Below are 9,128 nucleotides of genomic sequence, written 5' to 3'. Positions count from 1 at the left end.
TTGCCAATCAACAACAAGGTCAGGCACCAAACAAGAACCACAATCAGAATGCTCAGAAGGGCAAAGATGAGAGGAAGACAGGAAGGGTTTTCTATATTCAAGCCGGGGAAATTCCTAAAGGATAGCCAGTGATGATGGGTATGTTTCCTATTGCCAATCACCCTGCAGTTATACTTTTTGATTCTGGCGCATCGCATTCATTCATCAATAGAACATTTGTCATGAAGTATGAAATTTCAATTGGGGCAACAAAGGAAAGTTTCTTTATACAGTCGCCCGGGGGACGTCTGTGTACTAAGGAAATGGTATACCAGGTACCTGTAAACCTAGGTGGGCATATTTTTCCCACTACCATGATTATCCTTAGGGATCAGGATATAGATGTAATCTTGGGAATGAATTGGATGTATCAGCATAAGGCTGTTATAGATGCTTTGAATAGGACTTTAAGAGTAAGTTTGCCTGATAGTAATTCTCAACTTCTCATCCAACTTCCAACCCTAAGAAGATCAGTGGGCAAGATTTGTGCGACTGCTGTCAAGGAGATTAGAGATATTCCGGTAGTGTGTGAATTTCCGGATATGTTTCCAGAAGATTTACCCGGTCTACCACCTGATAGGGATGTACAGTTTAACATAGAGTTACAACCTGGAACAACTCCGATTTCTTGGAGAGCTTATAGAATGCCACCTAAGGAATTGGCCGAGTTGAAGGCTCAGTTACAAGAATTAATTGAGAAGGGGTTTATCCAACCTAGTTCCTCACCTTGGGGATGTCCGGCAATTTTTGTAAAAAAGAAAGATAAGACCCTGAGGTTATGTGTTGACTATCGTCCGTTAAATGAAGTGACCATCAAGAATAAGTATCCATTACCTCAGATAGATTTGCTTTTTGATCAATTGGCCGGAGCCAAAGTTTTCTCCAAGATAGATTTGAGATCAGGGTATCACCAAATTAAGATAAAGCCTGAAGATATTCCCAAAACAGCATTTACCACAAGATATGGATTATATGAATACTTGGTGATGTCTTTTGGTTTGACAAATGCTCCAGCTCATTTCATGTACCTGATGAATTCAGTATTCATGCCTGAGCTAGACAAGTTTGTAGTGGTATTTATAGATGATATACTAGTATATTCCAAGAATAAGACAGAACATGCAGGACACCTCAGAATTATTCTGACTCGTTTGAGAGAACATCAATTGTATGCCAAGTTCAGCAAGTGTGATTTTTGGCTTAAGGAAGTGCAATTTCTTGGACATGTCTTGTCAGCCGAAGGAGTTGCAGTTGATCCCGGCAAAGTGAGGGATGTGCTTGATTGGAAACCGCCAACCACAGTTCATCAAGTTCGGAGTTTTCTTGGATTGGCGGGATATTACCGTCGGTTTATTCTAGAATTCTCTAAAGTATCAAAACCTATAACTGAATTGTTGAAGAACCAAGTCAAGTTTGTCTGGTCATCAGATTATGAAGAGGCTTTCTAGACTTTAAAAAGGCTGTTGACTACTGCACCAGTGTTAGCTCAACCTGATATCGAGAAGCCGTTTGATGTTTATTGTGATGCTTCAGGTATTGGTATTGGATGTGTGTTGATGTAAGAAGGCCAAGTCATTGCCTATGCGTCTAGGCAACTTAAGCAGCATGAAGAACACTATCCGACTCATGATCTGGAGTTAGCAGCTGTGGTTCATGCTCTAAAGATTTGGCGACATTACCTGCTTGGTAATACGTGTCATATTTACACCGATCACAAAAGCTTAAAGTATATCTTCACTCAGTCAGAATTAAACATGCGACAAAGAAGATGGTTAGAACTGATTAAGGATTATGATTTGGAAGTACATTATCACCCGGGTAAAGCAAATGTGGTTGCAGATGCCCTTAGTCGCAAAAGTTATTGCAATTGTCTGACAGTGAGAACAATGGGTTTGAATTTATGCCAAGAAATGGAGAAGTTGAATGTAGAAGTAATTCAACAAGGAAGTTTGACCAACATAATTGTTGAAGCTACTATTCGAGATCAAGTTATTGCTGCTCAGAAGGAAAACAAGGGTATAGCCCATATCAAGGAAAAAGTCAAGAATGGAAAAGCGGAATGCTTTAGCATAGATGATGAAGATGTGTTATGGTTCAAGGATCGCCTGGTGGTACCAAAAGTTCCTGAGTTACAGCAGTCAATTCTAGATGAGGCACATGCTACTAGGTTATCTATCCATCTGGGAAGCAACAAGATGTACCATGATTTGAAGCAAAGATTCTGGTGGACTAAAATGAAAATAGAAATTGCTAGATATATAGCGAAGTGTGATACTTGTCAAAAGGTGAAAGCTATACATTTGAGGTCTGCTGGTGAATTACAACCATTGCTTATTCTATCTTGGAAGTGGGAGGACATAAGTATGGATTTTATTGTTGGTCTACCCAAGACATCAAAGGGATTTGACTCAGTATGGGTTATTGTAGATTGACTCACTAAGTCAGCACATTTTCTTCCAGTCAAGACAATATATCCCACGATCCAATATGCCAAGATGTACTTAGCAAGAATCATGAGTTTGCATGGGGTACCAAAAACCATAGTGTCAGATAGGGGTACACAGTTTGTCTCCAGCTTTTGGAAACACTTACATGCTTCGTTAGGTACCAAACTTCTGTATAGTATAGCTTATCATCTGCAGACTGATGGGCAGACTGAAAGAGTCAATCAAGTACTTGAAGACATGTTAAGATGTTGTGTCCTTGACTATTCCAATAAGTGGGATGAGTGCTTACCTTTGGCCGAGTTCTCATACAACAATAGTTATCAGGAAAGCATTAGAATGGCTCCATTTGAAGCACTCTATGGTCGTAGATGCAGAACATCGTTGAGTTGGTCTGAGCCAGGAGAGAGAAGATTCTTTGGAGTTGACCTTGTGAAAGAAACAGAAGACAAGGTTAGGCAAATACAGAGTAATCTGAAGATAGCTCAGTCCCGCCAAAAGAGTTATGCGGATAGACGACGGAGACCATTGGTATTCAACAAAGGAGATTTTGTATATCTGAAAGTATCACCAATGAAGGGAGTTAACCGTTTTGGTGTTAAAGGAAAGTTGGCACCCCGATACATTGGACCATATCAAATTTTAGAGAGGTATGGAAAAGTGGCATATCGCTTGAAATTACCTGAACATCTCACAGCTGTGCATGATGTGTTCCATGTTTCTCAATTAAAGAAGTGTCTCCGAGTGCCTGAATAGAATGTTGAAGTTGAAGGAGTAGAACTAGAATCGGATTTAACTTACTCCAAATATCCTATCCGAGTGCTAGATCAGAAAGATCATGTTACTCGAAGACGGATAATCAAGTTCTATAAAATACAATGGAATCAACATTCAGAAGAGGAAGCTACTTGGGAATCAGAAGATTACTTGTTAGAAAAGTTTCCAGAGTTTCTAGCGTCAATATAGAATAGAGTAATGTTAGCTGAGTTCGGTTGTACAAGTTGTGTTTTGTAAAGGGACCTCAGCTGTTTTATGGACAGATTTGGTATATGTTCTCGCGACACATTTCCTTTTCCATTACTTACTCTATGGCTTTGAATCTCGGGGCGAGATTTCTTTTAGGGGGAAGGATTGTAACACCCCGGGTGTTTAAAATACTAAAACTTGCCATGACATCATATGCATTGCAAAGCATTTGGACATATTGAAAACTTGGATATGCAATTACTAAAACAAGTTTACTTAATGTTATATGTGTTGAATTGTGTTGTTTGAATCAAGTTTGAAATACTTGTATTGTTTTGAAATTTCGAAAACCCTAATTTTCAGCATTTAAATCCTACCCTAAAAATCCATTTCAAAATATAAGCATATTTTGGGGTTGAGCCCAAAAGCAAAAGTGTAGAGCTTGACAAGTTATACAAAGTTTGTTTTTGGAGTTTTTCAAGTTGTTTAGAAAAAATTCGAGTAATTCAAAAAGGCGTAATTCGTTAAATTTCCCTATTCAAATTCAAAAGTTCATTTCAAAATCTAGACCGAATTAGGAGATGGTTATAGAAGAAAAGTTGTAGAACTTTTGATTTTGAACAACTTTTGTTTTTGGAGATTTTTGAGTTGTTATGAAAATTTGAGAGTAATTTGTGAATTTTGGGCAAATGGCATTTCTGTAATTTGAGTGAACAGTGTCCACCGCCGAAGCTACATTGCCGATGAGCTTCGGTTGGCTTCTAGTCGTGTGCGTGGCCGTCTGGGCGTCGCGCTGGCGCGGTGAAGGCCACGACGCAGCTTCCTTGAGTTTCCTGGCCATCCTTTTTAGCCTGAGCCGCCATCGTCGTTGCCCTTCTCCCTTGCTCTGTTTTCCCGTCGCCGCTGCTCCACTCCGGCGAGCCCGTGCCGTCGTTGTCGTGCTCCACCGTCGCTGATAAGCTAGTCCCAGCTCCGCCTTAACCTTACGCGTCCAACCGACCCACCAATTCAGTTTATCTCCACCGGAAACTCGCTGTCCACGTCTTTCTTCTTCGCGGCCGGCAACTCCTCTGCCGAGCGTGATTCACCACGGCCAGAGCTCCACGGTGCATCTTCGTCCCTGGTTTTGGCTGATTCTATTTCGTCTCGATGCTGTAGTACTTAATCCATAGCTGGTTGCTCATTTTGATCACTGCAGTCGCCGGTACACCATCGCCGACGACGTTTTGCTCCGCCGTGATCACCGTGATCGTCGTCACGCCTCTCCGTTGCTTCTCCGACCTCGCTCCTTGCTTCAACGCGTTTAGGGTGAGCCACTGGTGCTTCCTGGATTCCTTGTTTGAGCTCTACCAGTCGCACACCGCCGGCGTACGCTGCCGTGCCACCGCGTCCGCCATGGTCGACAACGAGCTAGTATAGGGCCGTAATCAGTGCTGATAGGGACGTCAATCGATGCGCCTTGACTTGGTGATCATTTTGGTACGTTGGTCGTCGCCGGTGATCTCATCGTCGGCGAGAAATCGCTGGTCAGAGCCGTCGCTGCCGTGGTCAATGTCGGAGGTTAGGGATGACAGGTGGGGTCGGGTTGTCAGTGACTCAGCGTTCAAATGGATTTTTCTATTTTGAGATTTGAATGAATAGTGTATGTTTTTGTTATTTTTGTGTAGATTTATTTAGAGCTCCAAAAATTATGAAAATTTTTGTGTGACTTCTATGTGATGTATAGTATTTAAGAAAAATATGAAATAATGTTTTTCAGTAATTTTTGAATGTGATAAAAATTGCTCAATTTATTAATAAATGGATTTCCATGATTTTTCTAGGCTTATTTATTTATCCAAAAATTATGAAATTTGTTTTGCCACTTAGTTATCATGTAATGAACATTTACAAAAATTTTGAGCTCAATTGGAATAAGTTGATTTATTTCATAATTTTGAATTAAATAATTAATTCATAAAAGCAAATAGTAACATTTAATGATTTAGGTTTTGTTTGGAATTTTGATTGAGTGATGACCTTGGATCATTAGTTGATAATGATCCTTGGCAATTGATTGGGTGTTGCGAAAAAGGTTTGATTAGTTTGACTTGCAACTGTACCGCGAAGGAAAGTTGTATTCAAATTATTAATTTTGCATCCATCATCGAGCATCATGTTTCGTATTCCACATCATGTTAAACATGGCATTGTTATTACATGTAGTAAACGAAGGTGAACACGTGGTAGTTAATCAAGTTGTTGAGGAGGTTAATCCGTCTGTTGAGGTCGGATCGAATACTTGTGAAACGTCGCAGGAGCCGGACTTTTCCGTCAATAAAGGCAAGCCCCGGATGCATACAACCCTACCTTGTGTTTTACAAATTAATTTTGCTGTTGCTTTCCGTTACTGCATTAAGTGATTAGGAGTTAAGTAAGAGCCTAATTGGTGCATTACCACCCTTGTTATTCCATATTTACCATATTACCAGTTTTAAACTCGTATATGCCTAGTTTTGCTTAGCTATGCGTAGAACGATGAAAGTCGGGTGACTACCTGCCACCTGCAAGTTTTAAATGGAACATTGGTTAATTATGTTAGCATGTGATATGGGAATGTGGAGTAATAAATCTAGACCGGGCGGACTCGGTGTGTGTGAGCCACAATACATGGAGGTCTTGTGAGCGGGTTCTTTCCGCCTATGTCGATTAAGGCACGTCCGTTGTTGAATTGCATGAGGTGAGAATTTGTAGTACTAACCACATACTTCGGTAAGCCTAAACTTGGCGATTCTATTACGAGAATGGCTACTCACGCACTGGGAGTGGAGAGATGGCGGGAATAGCGTGTACCCACGTGGCTATGGGCTGGATTGGTGGAGTACTGTATTCTCGGGTGGCGTGGACCCGTTCTTATTTTAGAGGATCCGAGGGTAGGTTGGTATATGTAGGTCAGGGACCTGCATATGTCGTGTGGTCTGGAATTCCCAGCTGGGTTTATAATCGGTTCGAATCGTCGTTGCTCCTCGGTTATGGAGACTCAACTCACTATTCATCATCGTAGTATTAATAACTAGAACTTGAGAATGGTTGATGAAGGTGTTGGATATGAAGTTTCATGATCTCATTACGGATCGTGTCATCTTTGTACATGATTTTATGAAGTTTAAATTGTTGAAATAAAGAATTTTGTTAAAGAGCTTTTACGCAAAATAACTTTGATTATTGCTAAAACCATACCTTGAATCCCTGAGCCTGCATTCCTGAGTTCTATCAGTTTTATTTCGGTTAAGTCTTGTTGAGTACTTTTGTACTCAGGGTTCGTTGACCCTTGTTGCAGGTGAGCTTCATGAGCAGATCTGTTTTGGATCATGCTGCATGACTATCGTTCGTTCTGACGATGAGAAGTAAATGTGTGGCCCTTGGGCAGGGCAGTTTCATTGTGTGTTTTGTATTATCTTATAATGCCACTCCACTATTTCGTTTTGTAATAAACATCGAACCTAGTTGTGAGGTTTGAAACTACTGTTTTGTAAATTATGTTATTGTAAGACTTCCGCTGTTTTTACTCTGGTGTAGATATTTGAATAAATGTTGTAATACTGCAATGACTCTGTAACGTGATCCTGCTTGGAAATCGTGGAAGATTCGGGGTTCCCCGAGGACACCCAACAGTCTTTTTAAGTTATTGGAAACGTATGCATAAATGTCAAAGGTCATTGGACAGTGACAGGTGCATGTGGGCCCTATAACTTAGGAGGTTCTGCCACACAACCACGCAATCAGCTGGGTCCCGGGCGCACACGTGCATTTTGATGACCTGGATTTCATTGTCACACTAGGAGGAGAGCTGGCGCTGGCCCACGCGGCCGTCCAATCTCTCCCTCCCGTCAACTTCAGCCACCGGAGGCTTAAGGGCCAGCCCGGTGTCTTCCTTGGACCCAGTCGTCTAGGGAGGCCCCACGCCGCATCACCCTCTCTCTAGAACACTCCACATGGTGCGCCTCGACGGCGTTTCCGTTCGGCCTCCGCAACGCTGTGGCAACCGCTGGCCACCTTCTGGCACTACACATGGTTCAGCCACCCACGGATAGCGAGTTCATGGGGGCAATTGAACATGATACGGAGACTCTCCACAAGCTCCTCATGGAGGAGCCAGGATCATCCTCTAGCTCTGACTCCAGCAGGGGGAGCCATCACCCTTCCCGGGAATGCTTCATGGGGCAAACCCCCGAGGGGCACGTCGAAAGCATCTCCGGGGAGGAGGCTACACCGACAAGCAACCCTGACGGCAGGACCGGGGGGAGGCAGTGGCCCCATCTCGCTTAAGGATGGAGCAGCTGAGAGCCCAGAAGCTAGAGATCGATGAGGCCAGACAAGGGCTCATCCGGGAGTACACGGACCTCAATCGCAAGATCGAACGCCGCGAAGACAGTGGGCGCGCGCGTGCCACGGCCCGCACTGTACACTAGAGGATCCTCACCGACGACGGGACCCTCCCTCACTTCGCTCGGGTGAGCCAAAACATTGCCGCTGCGACAGCCTTGCTGCACGGCCTTCCAGAGGCCACGACGTCCGAGGATCGCTGGGCCCACTGAGAAATTCGCACATTGCTCGAGCGTGCGGTGGCGCAGCAGGCAAAAAGCTTGTTGTCTCGGCAACGCGAGCCCGACGCCAGCCAGTGCATGCCCTCGGTGCGCCCCGCCAAGGACGCATCCGTTCACTAGACACCGCCAGGCGGCAGGCAGCACACCGCTATCCCGGTACATCAACCTCTCGGCCACAACCGTGACATGCGCAGCACCATCAACGCCCGCAGGCGCACCCATAGCGACGCAAGGGAAGGAGCCCACCGCAGCTATCATCCTCGACGCGGCGGATGCTACGACAGTAGTGAGGACCGAAGCCCGAGACCTGGCCTGCCAGGCCCTCAAGCCTTCGGCCGACACATCCTCAACGCTGCCTTCCCACCAAGGTACCGACCGGCTACCAATATCCCTAAATATTCTGGGGAAACAAACCCCAGGCTTTGGCTCGAAGACTATCAACTTGCCTGTCAAGTCGGTGGCGCGAGTGATGACGATTTCATTATTCGCAATCTCCCGCTATTCTTGGCCGATTCGGCACGAACGTGGTTGGAGCACCTGCCGTCCAACGCCATTCAAAGTTGGGCGGATCTGATGGAGATCTTCGTGGGGAACTTCTAGGGCACCTACAAACGCCCTAAAAACCCATGGGACCTTAAGAACTGCTGCTAGAAGGCTGATAAAACCCTCCGCGGGTACATCCGGTGCTTCTCCCGGTAGTGCAACGAGCTCCCTAACGTCGCCAACGCCGACGTGATAGGAGCCTTCCTATCAGGGACAACCTACGAGTCTTTGGTTCACAAGCTAGGGCGTAAGGGCCCACGGACCACCAAGGAACTCTTGGACATTGCCACCAGCCATGCCTCAGGAGAGGAGGCGGTCGGAGGCATCTTTGACCGTTCTGATGGCAAGGCGAGGCGGGATGAGGGCATCGGCGAAGGCACCTCCAACCATCCCGCCAAAAGAAAGAATAAGAAGCAATGGCGCGACAACTCGCTCGTGGCCGCTGCCGACTGCAAGGGTGGCTGAAAGCCTGTGGAGGGCACTCCAAACCACTTTGAGAAAATGCTCAAGGGGCCATGCCAAAACCATGCTTTCCCGGCCAAGCATCTAT

This window comes from Miscanthus floridulus, chromosome 15 (genome assembly GCF_019320115.1).
Source record: "Miscanthus floridulus cultivar M001 chromosome 15, ASM1932011v1, whole genome shotgun sequence".
In the NCBI taxonomy this organism is placed as follows: Eukaryota; Viridiplantae; Streptophyta; class Magnoliopsida; order Poales; family Poaceae; genus Miscanthus; species Miscanthus floridulus.
Note: the sequence above shows the minus strand (reverse complement) of the source record.